The sequence below is a fragment of the Bos javanicus genome, chromosome 20 (assembly GCF_032452875.1).
Source record: "Bos javanicus breed banteng chromosome 20, ARS-OSU_banteng_1.0, whole genome shotgun sequence".
Classification (NCBI taxonomy): Eukaryota; Metazoa; Chordata; class Mammalia; order Artiodactyla; family Bovidae; genus Bos; species Bos javanicus.
This window is the reverse complement of record NC_083887.1, coordinates 43,841,476-43,857,290: the sequence shown is the minus strand read 5'-3', so window position 1 is coordinate 43,857,290 and position 15,815 is coordinate 43,841,476. Positions and strand designations below refer to the sequence as shown.

Genomic DNA, 15,815 nt, shown 5'->3' with positions numbered 1-15,815 from the left:
TCACTTTCATGTATTGGAGAAGGAAGTGGCAACCCACTCCAGTGTTCTTGCCTGGAGAATCCCAGAGACGGGGGAGCCTGGTGGGCTGCCGTCTATGGGGTCACACAGAGTCGGACACGACTGAAGCGACTTAGCAGCAGCAGCAGCAGAATGTTTATCTAATACAAACTATAGAACACTAACATCCTTAAAACTATGAAACACCACAGAGTAAAACAAAGACCTTTGTAAATGTAGAAATACTATAAGTTCATGGATTGAAAGACTCTATTAGCGCTAGTGGTAAAGAATCTGCCTGCCAATGCAGCAGACGCAAGAGACGGATTCAATCCCTGGGTTGGGAGGATCCCCTGGAGGAAGAAATGGCAACCCACTCAGATATTCTTGCCTGGAAAAATCCCATGAACAGAGGTGCCTGGCAGGCTAGAGTCCATGGGTTGCAAAGAGTCAGATACGACTGAGCTCTTTTTAGCAGCAGCAGCATAATAACACAATATTAATTCTTACCAAATTGATTTAGATATACAAAAAGAGCATAAGAAAAATCTCAATAGTTTTATGTGGAATTCTCTTTTCAATATTGATTCTAAAATTTAGAGGGAAATACAAGTAAGTTAGTAAGTGTTAGTCGATCAATCGTGCCTGACACTTTGCGACCCCGAGGACTGCAACCCACCAGGCTCCTCTGTCCATGAGTTTTCCAGGCAAGGATACTGGAGTGGGTTGCTATTTCCTTCTCCAGGGGATCTTCCCAACCCAGGAATCAAACCCAGGTCTCCTGCACTGCAGGCAGATTCTTTACCAATTGAGCTAAAAGGGAAGTCCAGGGAAATACAAAATGCCTAGAAAATCCTAGACAAGATTGAGAGGAACAAAATTAATAAGATTTATACTATCAGAATTAAAATATACTGTAAAGCTACTCCAGACACTCACATGATTATATCATAACACACTGAGGAAACCAGAAGGGAAAGAGACACGTGTACCCCAATGTTCATCTCAGCACTGTTTATAATAGCCAGGACATGGAAGCAACCTAGATGCCCATCAGCAGATGAATGGATAAGAAAGCTATGGTACATATACACAATGGAGTATTACTCAGCCATTAAAAAGAATACATTTGAATCAGTTCTAATGAGGTGGATGAAACTGGAGCCTATTATACAGAGTGAAGTAAGCCAGAACGAAAAACACCAATACCGTATAATAACACATATATATGGAATTTAGAAAGATGGTAACAATAACCCTGTGTACGAGACAGCAAAAGAGACACTGATGTATAGAACAGTCTTATGGACCCTGAGGGAGAGGGAGAGGGTGGGAAGATTTGGGAGAATGGCATTGAAACATGTAAAATATCATGTATGAAACGAGTTGCCAGTCCAGGTTTCATGCACGATACTGGATGCTTGGGGCTAGTGCACTGGGACGACCCAGAGGGATGGTATGGGGAGGGAGGAGGGAGGAGGGTTCAAGATGGGGAACACATGTATACCTGTGGCGGATTCATTTTGATATTTGGCAAAACTAATACAATTATGTAAAGTTTAAAAATAAAATTAAATTAAAAAAAGAATATATGCCATGTATATAATAAAAATGCATGTTTAATACAAAAAAAAAAAAATAGAATGAGCTGAACATAATCAGGTCAAATCTTTAGGGAAAGAAATGAGGTTTTGTTTAATTTGCTCAGATATTTGTTTTGCTCTGTACAGTTTCCCTCAAAATTTTAAAACTATCACATTCATTTGAAAAGGCATATAAGTTGAAAATTATTACAGAACACTTCTAAAGCTAAAAAAAAAAAAAAAAAAAAAAGTAAATATGTATAACAACATTTTTTCCAGTGGTCATGTAGGGATGTGAAAGTTGGACTGTGAAGAAAGCTGAGCACTGAAGAATTGATGCTTTTGAACTGTGGTGTTAAAGAAGACTCCTGAGAGTCCCTTGGACTGCAGGGAGATAAAACCAGTCCATTCTAAAGGAGATCGGTTCTGGGTGTTCTTTGGAAGGACTGATGCTGAAGCTGAAACTCCAATACTTTGGCCACCTCATGTGAAGAGCTGACTCATTGGAAAAGACTCTGATGCTGGGAGGGATTGGGGGCAGGAGGAGAAGGGGATGACAGAGGATGAGATGACTGGATGGCATCACCAACTTGATGGACATGAGTCTGAGTGAACCCTGGGAGTTGGTGATGGACAGAGAGGCCTGGCGTGCTGAAATTCATGGGGTTGCAAAGAGTTGGACATGACTGAGCGATTGAACTGAACTGAACTGAAGGAAGAAAAGCGCTACATCAACAGAAACAATGGAAAACAGAGGACAATGGAATCATAAATTCTACACTCTGAGAGAAAGCAAAACTACTCTTGGCTTAGAATTACATACCCAGCAAGTGTATATTTTAAATAAGTGTAAATTAAAAACATTCTCAAATGAACAGGTATGGGGTGTTTGCAATATTTGTTGAAAATTATGTTTTTGCTTTTGTTTGACTTTTGATAATCAATTGAATTCATTTCATGTTTACAGGCCTGCTCTTGTCATCTAATCTATCCTTATTCATTTTAAGAATGAATTTTCAGGAAATATGAAGTTGGGGAAAATAACTTGCTATATCGTAGCACATATGTTGCAAGATATTTGATTTTTCTTTCACAAAATACTTTGGAATGTTGCTTTCTAATTAATTTCCAGCAGGATAACACTGATCTTTTTGCTCACTGTGAAAGCATTTTAACGTCTTCCAACTGCATGATGAATAACACTTAAATACTTTATCCCGTCATTGAAATCCCTACAAAGTCTTTCCTACCATAAATTCTCACTGCTTCCTGTGGTCCAGCTGATAATAAGCTACCTGTTCTTGTATGCTTCAAATGTTCTTCTGCACATACAGCTCCTTCTTTCTGAATTACCCCTAAACCCTTACATACACATTTCACCCTTTCCTCCAAGGTTCAGCTGGATAGAACTACATTTCTCTGGAGAATTTTTTGATCCCATTAAATAATACAATTTCACTTTTCTCTGAACTCCTTAGTTATTTAATTTAAACTTCTATCAGTTCCTTAGGAAAATGATCTATGACTACTTCACTCGTAGAGCCCTCTAAAATCAAAGTGCCTTGCCTATTATTGACAATGAATATAGTTGTTGAATAAAAAAACAAAGCAAAAATAAACTTTAACCAACTGTCAAATTTCATCAAATATAGGTTAGTACTATGTTATGGGTTTTTAAGTACTAATAAGAATAATATAATCAAATTTGGGGGCCAGAATATAGATCCATATATTTAAAGAAACAAATTCAAAGTATGTAAACTGTCGTAGAGGATAGAATCAGTTTTTGGCTGGGAAGCTCTCCCTGGAATAATAAATAACGACCTTCCTGTCCCAGCCATACTCACCTGGTGAGTCAACTGTAATCACCACATTCATGTATATCCTGCCTGGATTCAGAAGGCATGTTTTGTTGACTTTCATTTCATACTTTTTTATTTCCTGGTTTAAATAATTAGTATCTAGTAAACAAATGGAGTTGGCCTGAAATCAAGTGGAAATGTTACATCAAATTTACACCCAAATATATTGTGAAAATGTTTTTATATTTATGCACTGCATTATTGAAATAGATATTATATAGTAAATCATTCTAACACTCATATTTAATAAACCATTACATTCAAATCATTGATTTTATTAACTTATTTCAATCTTCTGTAACATTAAACATAATTTAGAGCAAATATATGAACATGAATGTATGCTTTTCTTTAGAACTTAAAAAATCATTGAGATGGGTTTTAAAACACATTGAGAATGCCCTTATAGCTAAACAAATATATATTATACATTCTAGAATATTAAGAAAATTATCAAAGTAGCTCATAATTCTAGCATAAAATTAAGGTACTATGTGATATATGTGATAATATGAAACTGATACGTTTAAAAATAAACTATGGGTTTGATAATGTAACAAAGGTTAGGTAAACTTTCATTGACTCTACAGTTTATTGCAATTTAAAAGTTTCTGTTCTACTGTTTAAAAATAAATTCCATGTTTCTTTTTTAACATCATCCTGAGAAAGTTCCTTGAATCACGATATAGATAGATTAGATGAATTTTGCATTTTTAAAAACACTAAAGAGGAGATACAGCAGTTCCGTTTTGAATGTCCATGATTTACCCAGTGAAAAAGGCTTTGCATAAATTTTGATGGTTCTGACATATTCCTGCAGTAGCTTCATAACACAATTGAGAGAAAATTCTTCATTAAAAATGGCTTTTATCTTCCTAAACTTGTGAACAATACCAGCAACTGTTTAAGTCAGTTAAATAAAACTATGCTTTCATAATTTACTAAAATAAATTTCATTTTATGTGATATTTTACTTTTTTCCATGAATTAACATAAAAGATTGTATCAAATGACAGATGTTTTTAGAGCTGGGAGCAAATTATATTAGAAGACTTGAATGATGTTTGCAAAGCTTTTGACTTGCCTGTAAATCTCTTCTAAATATCTGAAAGTTCTTTAGAACAAAAACTGGAAAAAAAAACTATAGAGAATATGAAATAAGTAACAATTTTAGTAATGTACAAAATCTATCAAACTTAAATACCATAAGGCTGCTTAATTATATGGGTGTATGAATGAAGAATAATAGTTCCAAGTTTCAGACTGAATAGGGTATTATATCATGATATTGTAAGGCAGCTTAGGAAGAATTTAAATAAATTAGATAAATATAATCTGTATACAGTAAATACATACACACACACACAAGCACTGTGTCTTATACTTGTGTTATGTGTGTCTGGGCATATGTGTTCTCAATCATCCTTCAATCAGTCATGTACATATGGCTTGGAGCCATAAACACTGGGAGATATGAACTGGGTTTACAGTGAGAGTGAGGTTCAGTTCAGTTCAGTTCAGTCGCTCAGTCGTGTCTGACTCTTTGCAACCCGATTAAATGCAGCACGCCAGGCCTCCCTGATGTGTATAAAAGGAAGAAATTGCAAAAACAATATTTTGATGGTTATGATTTATTTAAACAGTAGTTGATATTGACTTTGTTTTTTCACTAGTCCCTGTACTAAGCTCTTTATCTACATTAGATAATTAAAACTCAAAATAATCTTTGGGAAATGAAATAAATAATATCTCTATTTTAAATATAAACATACAAATTTATAGTTCAGTTAGCCTTTAAGAAATCAGTAAGTGATAGAGCTGGGCTTTAGACCCACATTCACCTCAACTGTTGTACCAGTCAATCCTATTTTCTAGATCTTTTTTCTTATAATGAACTTTTTAGAGAATATATGACTTCATGTATGTTAGCCTTTTAGTCTTCACAGTAATTCTATGAAAGATAGCCATTCATTATCAACATGGCCACCACATTATAAATAAAAAGATATAATTTAGAAATCTAAGACATTTGCTTCAGTTCACATGGAGAGTAAGTGGCAAAGCAGAAATTTAATCAGGCATTTTGATTTGGAAACCTATATCCTTAAACAGCAGACCATACAAATGTCCATGTTGTAGACAATACTTACATAGTTATAAATATCAAACTTGCTCCATTAGGGAAATGAGTTGAAAAATGTGGCCTCAAATAAACTGTAATGTTTGATGTGACTCATATATGGGTAATGGTAAGAATGAAATACATCTGAATGTTTTCTATTTTCACCAATTATTCTAAGCTCTTTTTAAATTTCAATACTGTCAAGTATTAAAAAAAAAAAAAAGACACACACACATTTTTTAAATGCAGAATTTAGAACTAATTGAAGTCAGCTAAATCTCAATGTCTTGGGACTAAGCCTAAGCTTTCTATTCTAAAATACCCTAAGTTTGTGTTTCGTTTTATATATCTGTTTGGTTTTGTTTTGGTTTTATGATCATTATACATTAGAGATTACATTCAGGTTTACTTCTGCTTCACATAATTTTTTAAAATTTATATTTTCATGTCAAATCATCTATGTGAGCCTTTAGAATGTACTCAAGCATTTAGAATGTGCTTTAGTATATCTGCCTGCAGTGTGGGAGACCCAGGTTTGATCCTAGGGTCAGGAGGATCCCTTGGAGGAGGAAATGCAACACATTCCAATATTTTTGCCTGGGAAACCCCATGGACAGAGGAGCTGGTGGGGTTCATGGGGTCACAAAGAGTCAGACACGACTGAGAGACTAACAGTTTTATATACACAGTATTTCTAATCAAATTAAGTACACTAATTTATAATGTTTAGATATGCATGCATTTCCCTTTTATTATTATTATTATTATTATTTGGCCACATGGCATGTGGGATCTTATTCCTTGACCAGGGATCAAACCCTTGACACCCACATTGGAAGCATGGAGTCTTGACCACTGGACCTCCAGGAAAGCCCCCCTCCTTTATTATTTTAAGTGACTATATTATTCTCTAATTAATTTTCATAATTTTATTATCATGGTCATATTTTCAAAGATGCTACTCTTTAGTATAAGGATCAATGTAATTTTTACTTTCAAATCCATGAATTTATGCTTCTGTTTATATTAATATATTTTAATGTATTCAGTTCAGTTCAGTTGCTCAGTCGTGTCTGACTCTTTAGTAATCTAATATTGGAATTTAGAAAGATGGTAACAATAACCCTGTGTACGAGACAGCAAAAGAGACTCATGTATAGAACAGTCTTATGGACTCTGTGGGAGAGGGAGAGGGTGGGAAGACTTGGGAGAATGGCACTGAAACATGTATAATATCATGTATGAAACAAGTCACCAGTCCAGGTTCGATGCATGATACTGGATGCTTGGGGCTGGTGCACTGGGACGAACCAAAGGGATGGTATGGGGAGGGAGGAGGGTTCAGGATGGGGAACACATGTATACCTGTGGCAGATTCATTTCGATATTTGGCAAAACTAATACAATATTATAAAGTTTAAAAATAAAATAAAATTAAAAAAAAAAGAAAATCACTTTCATATTTCAGTTTATCTTAGGAATATTTCAACATTTAAAAATTTTGCCACCTGTCATAACTTGAATGTGTGTACTGTTTACTTCAATCACAGTATATTTGAAGGGGGAAAAAAGCAAGATAAAAAGAAAATGCCAAAGAACTAAATAGACATTTCTCCAAAGAAGACATACAGATGGCTAACAAACACATGAAAAGATGCTCAACATCACTCATTATCAGAGAAATGCAAATCAAAACCACTATGAGGTACCATTTCACGCCAGTCAGAATGGCTGCAATCCATAAGTCTACAAGCAATAAATGCTGGAGAGGGTGTGGAGAAAAGGGAACCCTCTTATACTGTTGGTGGGAATGCAAACTAGTACAGCCACTATGGAGAACAGTGTGGAGATTCCTTAAAAAACTGGAAATAGAACTGCCTTATGATCCAGCAATCCCACTGCTGGGCATACACACTGAGGAAACCAGAAGGGAAAGAGACACGTGTACCCCAATGTTCATCGCAGCACTGTTTATAATAGCCAGGACATGGAAGCAACCTAGATGCCCATCAGCAGATGAATGGATAAGAAAGCTGTGGTACATATACACAATGGAGTATTACTCAGCCATTAAAAAGAATACATTTGAATCAGTTCTAATGAGATGGATGAAACTGGAACCTATTATACAGAGTGAAGTAAGCCAGAAAGAAAAACACCAATACAGTATACTAATGCATATATATGGAATTTAGAAAGATGCTAACAATAACCCTGTGTACGAGACAGCAAAAGAGACACCGATGTATACATCAGTCTTATGGACTTTGTGGGAGAGGGAGAGGGTGGGGAGATTTGGGAGAATAGCATTGAAACATGTATAATATCATGTATGAAACGAGTCGCCAGTCCAGGTTCGATGCACGGTATTGGATGCTTGGGGCTGGTGCACTGGGATGACCCAGAGGGAGGGTAGGGGAGGGAGGAGGGAGGAGGGTTCAGGATGGGGAACTCGGGTATACCTATGGCGGATTCATTTCAATATTTGGCAAAACTAATACAATATTGTAAAGTTTAAAAATAAAATAAAATTTAGAAAAAAAAAAAGAAAATGGGTATATTACATCTCTAAGACCCTTGAGTTTTGATCAAAAAACTTTTTTTATTACAAAATGGATTCAGTACTTCTTTACCAAAAATTAATTAAATTGATGACTGAGGAAAATGTTTTTACTGTTTTCTCTCATATACCATTTACTATTTTCTTTTGGAAAATTTAGTATTCCATTGGATAGCATACATTTATACGATTTCCTATAACTGAATGACAAAAAAATAAGATGATTCAAAAATGAGCAAAACATTTCAATTAATTTCTGTAAAGAAGATATACAAATGGTTAACAAGCACACAAGATGCTCAGTATCATTAATCATTAGGGAATGCAGATGAAAACCACAATGAGGCACCACCTTAAACCCATTAGGTTGGCTGCTGCTGCTAAGTCGCTTAAGTCGTGTCCGACTCTGTGCAACCCCATAGACGGCAGCCCACTAGGCGCCTCCCCCCGCCCCCCCCCCCCACCCCGCGTCCCTTGGATTCTCCAGGCAAGAACACTGGAGTGGGTTGCCAATTCCTTCTCCAATGTGTGAAAGTAAAAAGTGAAAGTGAAGTTGCTCAATCTTATCCGACTCTTAGTGACCCCAGGGTCTGCAGCCCACCAGGCTCCTCCATCCATGGGATTCTCCAGGTAAGAGTACTGGAGTGGGGTGCCATTGCCTTCTCCATTAAGATGGCTGCTGCTGCTGCTAAGTCACTTCAGTCGTGTCCGACTCTGTGCGACCCCATGGACTGTAGCCCACCAGGCTCCTCCACCCATGGGATTTTCCAGGCAAGAGTACTGGAGTGGGGTGCCATTGCCTTCTCCTTTAGGATAGCTACTACTGACAAAACAAACCACAAATGAGTACTAGTGAGGATGTGGAGAATCTTGTGTTATGTTGATGGGAACACTAAACAATGTAGCTGCTGAGGAAAACAGTATAGCAATTCTTCAAAAAATTAAAAACAAAATTGTCACATGATTCAGCCATTCTGCCTCTGGGTATGTATACCAAAAAATGGAACATGGAGTCTCAATGGGACATCTGTACACCCTTGTCATAGCAGCATTATTTCCAATATCCAAAAAGTAGAAGCAAGCCAAATGTCCATCACCAGAGGAATATATAAAGAAAATGTGGTATATAAATATTATTCACTGTAACAATGTGATTACATGAATGAACCTTGAGGACATTCAGATCAGATCAGTCACTCAGTCGTGTCCGACTCCTTGCGACCCCATGAATCCCAGCACGCCAGGCCTCCCTGTCCATCACAAACTCCTGGAGTTCACTCAGACTCACGTCCATCGAGTCAGTGATGCCATCCAGCCATCTCATCCTCTGTCATCCCCTTCTCCTCCTGCCCCCAATCCCTCCCAGCATCAGAGCCTTTTCCAATGAGTCAACTCTTCTCATGAGGTGGCCAAAGTACTGGAGTTTCAGCTTTAGCATCATTCCATCCAAAGAAATCCCAGGGCTGATCTCCTTTAGAATGGACAAGTTAGATCTCCTTGCAGTCCAAGGGACTCTCAAGAGTCTTCTCCAACACCACACTTCAAAAGCATCAATTCTTTGGCGCTCAGCCTTCTTCACAGTCCAACTCTCACATCCATACATGACCACAGGAAAAACCATAGCCTTGACTAGACAGACCTTTGTTGGCAAAGTAATGTCTCTGCTTTGAATATGCTATCTAGGTTGGTCATAACTTTCCTTCCAAGGAGTAAGCTCTTTTAATTTCATGGCTGCAGTCACCATCTGCAGTGATTTTGAAGCCCAGAAAAATAAAGTCTGACACTGTTTCCACTGTTTCTCCATCTATTTCCTATGAAGTGGTGGGACCAGATGCCATGATCTTCGTTTTCTGAATGTTGAGCTTTAAGCCAACTTTTTCACTCTCCACTTTCACTTTCATCAAGAAGCTTTTTAGTTCCTCCTCACTTTCTGCCATAAGGGTGGTGTCATCTGCATATCTGAGGTTATTGATATTTCTCCCGGCAATCTTGATTCCAGCTTCTGTTTCTTCCAGTCCAGTGTTTCTCATGATGTACTCTGCATATAAGTTAAATACACAGGGTGACAATATACAGCCTTGACGAACTCCTTTTCCTATTTGGAACCAGTCTGTTGTTCCATGTCCAGTTCTAACTGTTGCTTCCTGACCTGCATACAAATTTCTCAAGAGGCAGATCAGGTGGTGTGGTATTCCCGTCTCTTTCAGAATTTCCCACATTTTATTGTGATCCACACAGTCAAAGGCTTTGGCATAGTCAATAAAGCAGAAATAGATGCTTTTCTGGAACTCTCTTGCTTTTTCCATGATCCAGCGGATGTTGGCAATTTGATCTCTGGTTCCTCTGCCTTTTCTAAAACCAGCTTGAACGGACATTAAGGTAAATGAAATAAGTGTTCACATAAAGGAAAATACTACATGGTTCAAGGTATATGAAATAGCCTTAGTAGTTAAATTCAGAGTCAGAAATGGAGTGGTGGTTGTCAGGGGCTGGGACAAGGGGAGAATGGGTAGGTATTTAGTATGTGATAGATACAGAGTTTCAGTTCTACAAGAGTTCTGGAGATGGATGGTAGTGATGGTTACACTATAGTGGGACTATAGCTAATACCCCTGAACTGTACAATTAAAATGGTTAGGATGGTAAATTTTGTTACGTATATGTTACTGAAATTAAATAAAAATAGTTAAAAAATTACTTGTCAGTCACTTATAACTGTAGACAGCATGCTTTAAGTAAAATAAAGCTATCTACAAATTCAGTAGAGATAAATCAGTAATGATCTATATGTACTTGAAAATTCTGACTTTTCTAAAGTAATAATAGATAAAACTCTAAATATTCCCCCATAGGAAAATCAGAAAATTGAGCCTTAGAAAAAAGAGGGAAAAAATGCAAAATTAGATACATGACACAAAGAATCTAGTCAGTACATTGCTTCCCTAAGTAGTAACATTAAACAAATAAATATCAATATCTACATCTATATTTATCTATCTGCCTTGCAAATATTTCCACTGCTGAAAAACCTTTATATATCACTTTTAATTGCACCATAACAGAACTGAGATAAAAATAAGTGAGAGAAAGTGTGAATGTTAAACTAATGATTAACAGAAAAATACTCCATGAATAAAAAAGCAAATTTTCATGCACCAAATATATCTTATATTGAAATACAAAAAGGAAATTTTGAGAAGATTCAGCAGAGATGGGAAGAATCCATAAAGCTATACATTTTAAAATTCCTTGCTTTGAAACATATACTCTGACAAAAAGTAAGAAAATGTAGAATATATTTGAAGAACACAATTTAAGAGCTTACATGCAAATAAATAATAGAGCATTCTTTTCAAAAAACTTTAACAAACCTAAATTACTTGAGTACTCCTACTTCCCCTAATCTATTTGTCTAAAACTAAAAGGAAAATGTGTTAATTTTATTGAATCAAATTAAAAATGGAATCAAAGCACCACATCTGGTACAAATAATATTCTTAGGGAGGATGGCAGGAAGTAGAGGAGGGGCAAGGAAAGGACAAAAGATAACAAGGACTAAAGATGTATTCAAATCTCAGAGATTAAAAATACACTATATTCCTCAACCTCCACCTCTTTAATATTTTTAGTTTAAATCCTAAATCCTTATGTTGTTGTCATTGTTGTTTAGTTACTAAGTCATGTCCAATTCTTTTGTGACTTCATGGACTATAGCCCAACAAGCTCCTCTGTCCATGGGATTTCCCAGGCAAGAATACTGGAGGGGATTGCCATTTCCTTCTCCAAGTCCTTATAATAAGGTTTAAAACATAATAAAGCAGAAAGGGGAGGGTAAGGAGAAGATTGAGGGGAGAAAGAATGAGAGGACAATGAAAAAAGCATGGAGATCAGAAAGTAAAGAATGAATTCTGCAGTGATTTACAGATGATAAAGAGAATACAACAAAGTATTAGAATGAATAAATGTGCTTATCAGTTTTGGCAGAAGTCAGATAAATACACAGAAATCACAGCATTTCTAGTTACTAGTAGTTAAAATCAGAAAAATTAATTTAAAAAGGATTAGAGAAGGAAATGGCAACCCACTCCAGTATTCTTGCCTGGAGAATCCCATGGACATAGGAGCCTGGGAAGCTATAGTCCATAGGGGTGCAAGAGTCGAACACAACTTAGCAACTAAACTATTACTACTACTATATTAATAAAATCACCAAAATATGCTTAGGAATATATCTAACAAAATATGTGTAAGATTTTTAAATACTGAACAAATGGAAGAGAAAGATAATTTGTTTAAGTTGAAAGGTACAAATTGTTTAGATGTCAATTTCTACCAAATTTATAAATTTAACACAACTTTAATAAAATTTATTAAAATACAATTACTGAATTAGTAATTTTAAATTTCAAAAGGAATTGTGAAGTTGTATGAGTACTCAAAATAATTCTGAGAACATATTAACACATAGACATACCCTATCTAATATCAAGACATAAACAATGGTAGCTCAGAAGAATGTATAATTAATAAAAATGGAAGCTGTCACCAAAACAGTCATCAAAATTACAGATTTAAACACACAAAATTTGTTCATATTTATACCAAAAGACATATTAGGGTAATTAGATATTATTCATTATGTTTTATATATTGGTTTCTATTGTGAAAGCATAGTTGGAATCACAAAACACATGACACACTAATCAAGATCCTGAAAGTAAAAAAAGAAAAAAAAAAACAAAATAAGATAGAATAGGGCAGGAGACCTAACTAGAGATTTCTCCAAAGAAGACACACAGATGGCCAAAAACCACATGAAAAGATGCTCAGCGTTGCTAATTGTTAGAGAATGCTAATCAACATTACAGCAAGGTACACCTCACACTGGTCAGAATGGCCATGATTAAAATGCCTACAAATAACAAATGCTGGAGAAAGTGTGGAGAGAAAGGAACCCTCCTACACTGTTAGTGGAAATGTAAGTTGGTGCAGCCACTATGGAAAACAGTATGGAGGTTCCTCAAAAACCAGAGTTACCATATGATCCAGCAATCCCACTCCTGAGCATATATTCAGACAAAACTATAATTCAAAAAGATATGTGCATCCCTATGTTCACAACAGCACTATTTACAATAGCCAGGACATGGAAACAATCTAAATGTCCATGGGCAGATGAATGGATAAAGATGTGGTACATATATGCAATTGCATTAGTAAATAATACTACCATCAGTCAAGGTAATATTATTATCACCAGTCAAGGAGCAGAGAAATTAATAGTAAAAACAAAATAATACTTCCTAAAAAGATTAGTAAGTGTGAACAATCCTGAAATTCTGAAAAACTAACAAAATTAAATAATGGGAGAAATAATAACCATGGAGTCTAGACAGTGTTTAAAGTGTTAGTCGCTCAGTCGTGTCTGACTCTTTGCATCCCCGTGGACTGTAGCCCACCAGGCTTCTCTGTCCATGGAATTCTCTAGGCAAAAATACTGAAGTGGGTTGCCATTTCTTTCTTAGAACTTAATTTTTAGAATTACAAATTGGCCTTTATTTCTATATACATTTTTCCTAATGTATGTACTAATAAATTACTCATTTATATTTCATAATTGTAAATATGCCTCCACACTCTGTATAAGATGTATCCGGTAACTAGTTCTTTATTTACAGAACTGAAAATATTCTGTAAGGTTTAAGGAAAAGCTCAACTAAATGTTTCATCCTAATATGTACACACAGAGAGTAAATATATCTTGGTTTTAAAGGCATGCAATTATAATTCAATTATTATTCTCTTCAGTTCAATAATATTCTTCTGAGCAAAGCATTTAAAACATTTTATTAAAATATATTACAGCTTTACTTTCTTCACATGAACACTTTGAAAATATGCTTAGTTCCAATTTTCTTAAAACATTTTGAGGTAATGTTTCCTTTCTTCAGTACATTACATAGCATCAGATTTACAAAGTACATACAAACAGTACTTTTAGAATATATAACCAATAGTTATTATGTAATATTAAATCAAATAATTTAATTTGTAATATGTGCTTAAGAATTTTATTTCCCAACATGGACTTAATAAGAAATCTAGAATTGTATGTTAATTTTACTCATTAAAAATATTTTAGCATTTTTATTTAAATATACTTCCTCCTCCAAAGCAGTTAACCCAAGATAAAAGTTTCATGAACTAGATTTTATATATTTGATTCTTATACTACATAATAAGTAGAATTCACTAGTTGCAAAGTTTGTACAGTTTTCAGGAAATAGACAAAATATGCATGTGTTTTCAGACAAAATTTTTAGAAAGGATGATATTTGTGGATGACATCCATATTAGAGTTCTCCAGAGAAACAGACTAATCGGATATATAGATATATAAGAAGAGATTCATTATGGGAAGAGATTCACTATAGGAATTGGCTCATGCAATTTGGGAGGTTGAGATGTGTGATTATCTGGGGCTTGCAAGCTGCAGATCCAGGAAAGTTGGTGGTATAATGCAGTCAACGTCCAAAGGCATGAGAAGCAGGACTCTCATGTCCAAGGGCATGAAAACGGATGTTGTATCTTGAGAGTGAGATACAACACTCACTTTTTGCCTCTTTGCCTTTTAGTTCTATTGCACCCTCAACAGATTGGGTGATGTCCCCATCAATCTCATTGGTAAGGCTGGTTTTCCTTATTTAATCTAATAAATTAAATGATCATCTTTCTTGAGACATCTTCACGGCTATACTCAGAAACAATGTTTTACCAGCTATCTGGGCAACTCTTAGACCATTCAAGTTGATACATTAACCATCACAGCACCTCATAAAATGTGTGTACCACAGTATAATTCACAGAGTTGTTATAACTGGCAACCACTGGGAGGATAATTTGCTTCTTATGTGCATTGATTTTTAAATAACTTAGTGTTATCTATATACAAGTATTAAGATAATGTCAAGAAACACAGGTACTGATATTTTGCAAAATGTGGCTCTGTAAAACAAAGGCACCAAACAAAAGGATAAATATTTTGGCACAGAAAGTAGATACTTGACAAGTTTTGTTAGAATGAAAATCATTCTTATGCGTGTGACATCAGTGTAGCATGATGATTTAAGTTTTAATACATTTAAAAATTATTTTTGAGGAAAATATTTCTAAAATGAGTATATCTTCTCTTTTTTCTTAGTTTCAAAGTCATACACACCCATGTAAAGTATCTAAAAAATGTAAATTGAGCAATTGTATAAATTTTATTAAAATACTGTTTAAATAATTTGACAAACTCAAATAAATAATGTATAACATTAAAATTCTCAACCTGTCATTTATGGTCTATGAGATGAATTCAATCTGGCTTTAATTTTAATCACATCTTGACCTCCAATTATGCATATTCTGTACTTACTATTGTTGATGTATGTGACTTTTCATCCAACCTTGACAGTGTCAGATAGGAAACTTTCAATGCTTCAAGGCAAAGATGACAAATTGATGTGTGTACACAACTATTTTTCATATGCTTCATTAGTCCTAGGATGAACTGAAAAGTTATTGTGCCCCATATTTCCCTTCTTACACTGTACTTACACATTTACTTTGGAGATTCAGGAATCTCCATGCATATGTATATGCATTTGATCAGTTTAGGATTGTTTATTACAGAAAAAGAAGTGACC

General features: G+C 35.2%; 1 long non-coding RNA gene across 1 annotated transcript in view; it reads right to left on the bottom strand.

Annotated features, from left to right (window-relative positions):
- The window catches only part of LOC133233362 (uncharacterized), a 30,442-nt gene that overhangs the window by 715 nt on the left and 13,912 nt on the right, over nt 1–15,815 (bottom strand). Inside the window, exon 2 of the long non-coding RNA XR_009731693.1 lies at nt 3,428–3,563. This is a non-coding gene — a long non-coding RNA (uncharacterized LOC133233362). The remainder of the gene's footprint in view (nt 1–3,427; nt 3,564–15,815) is intronic.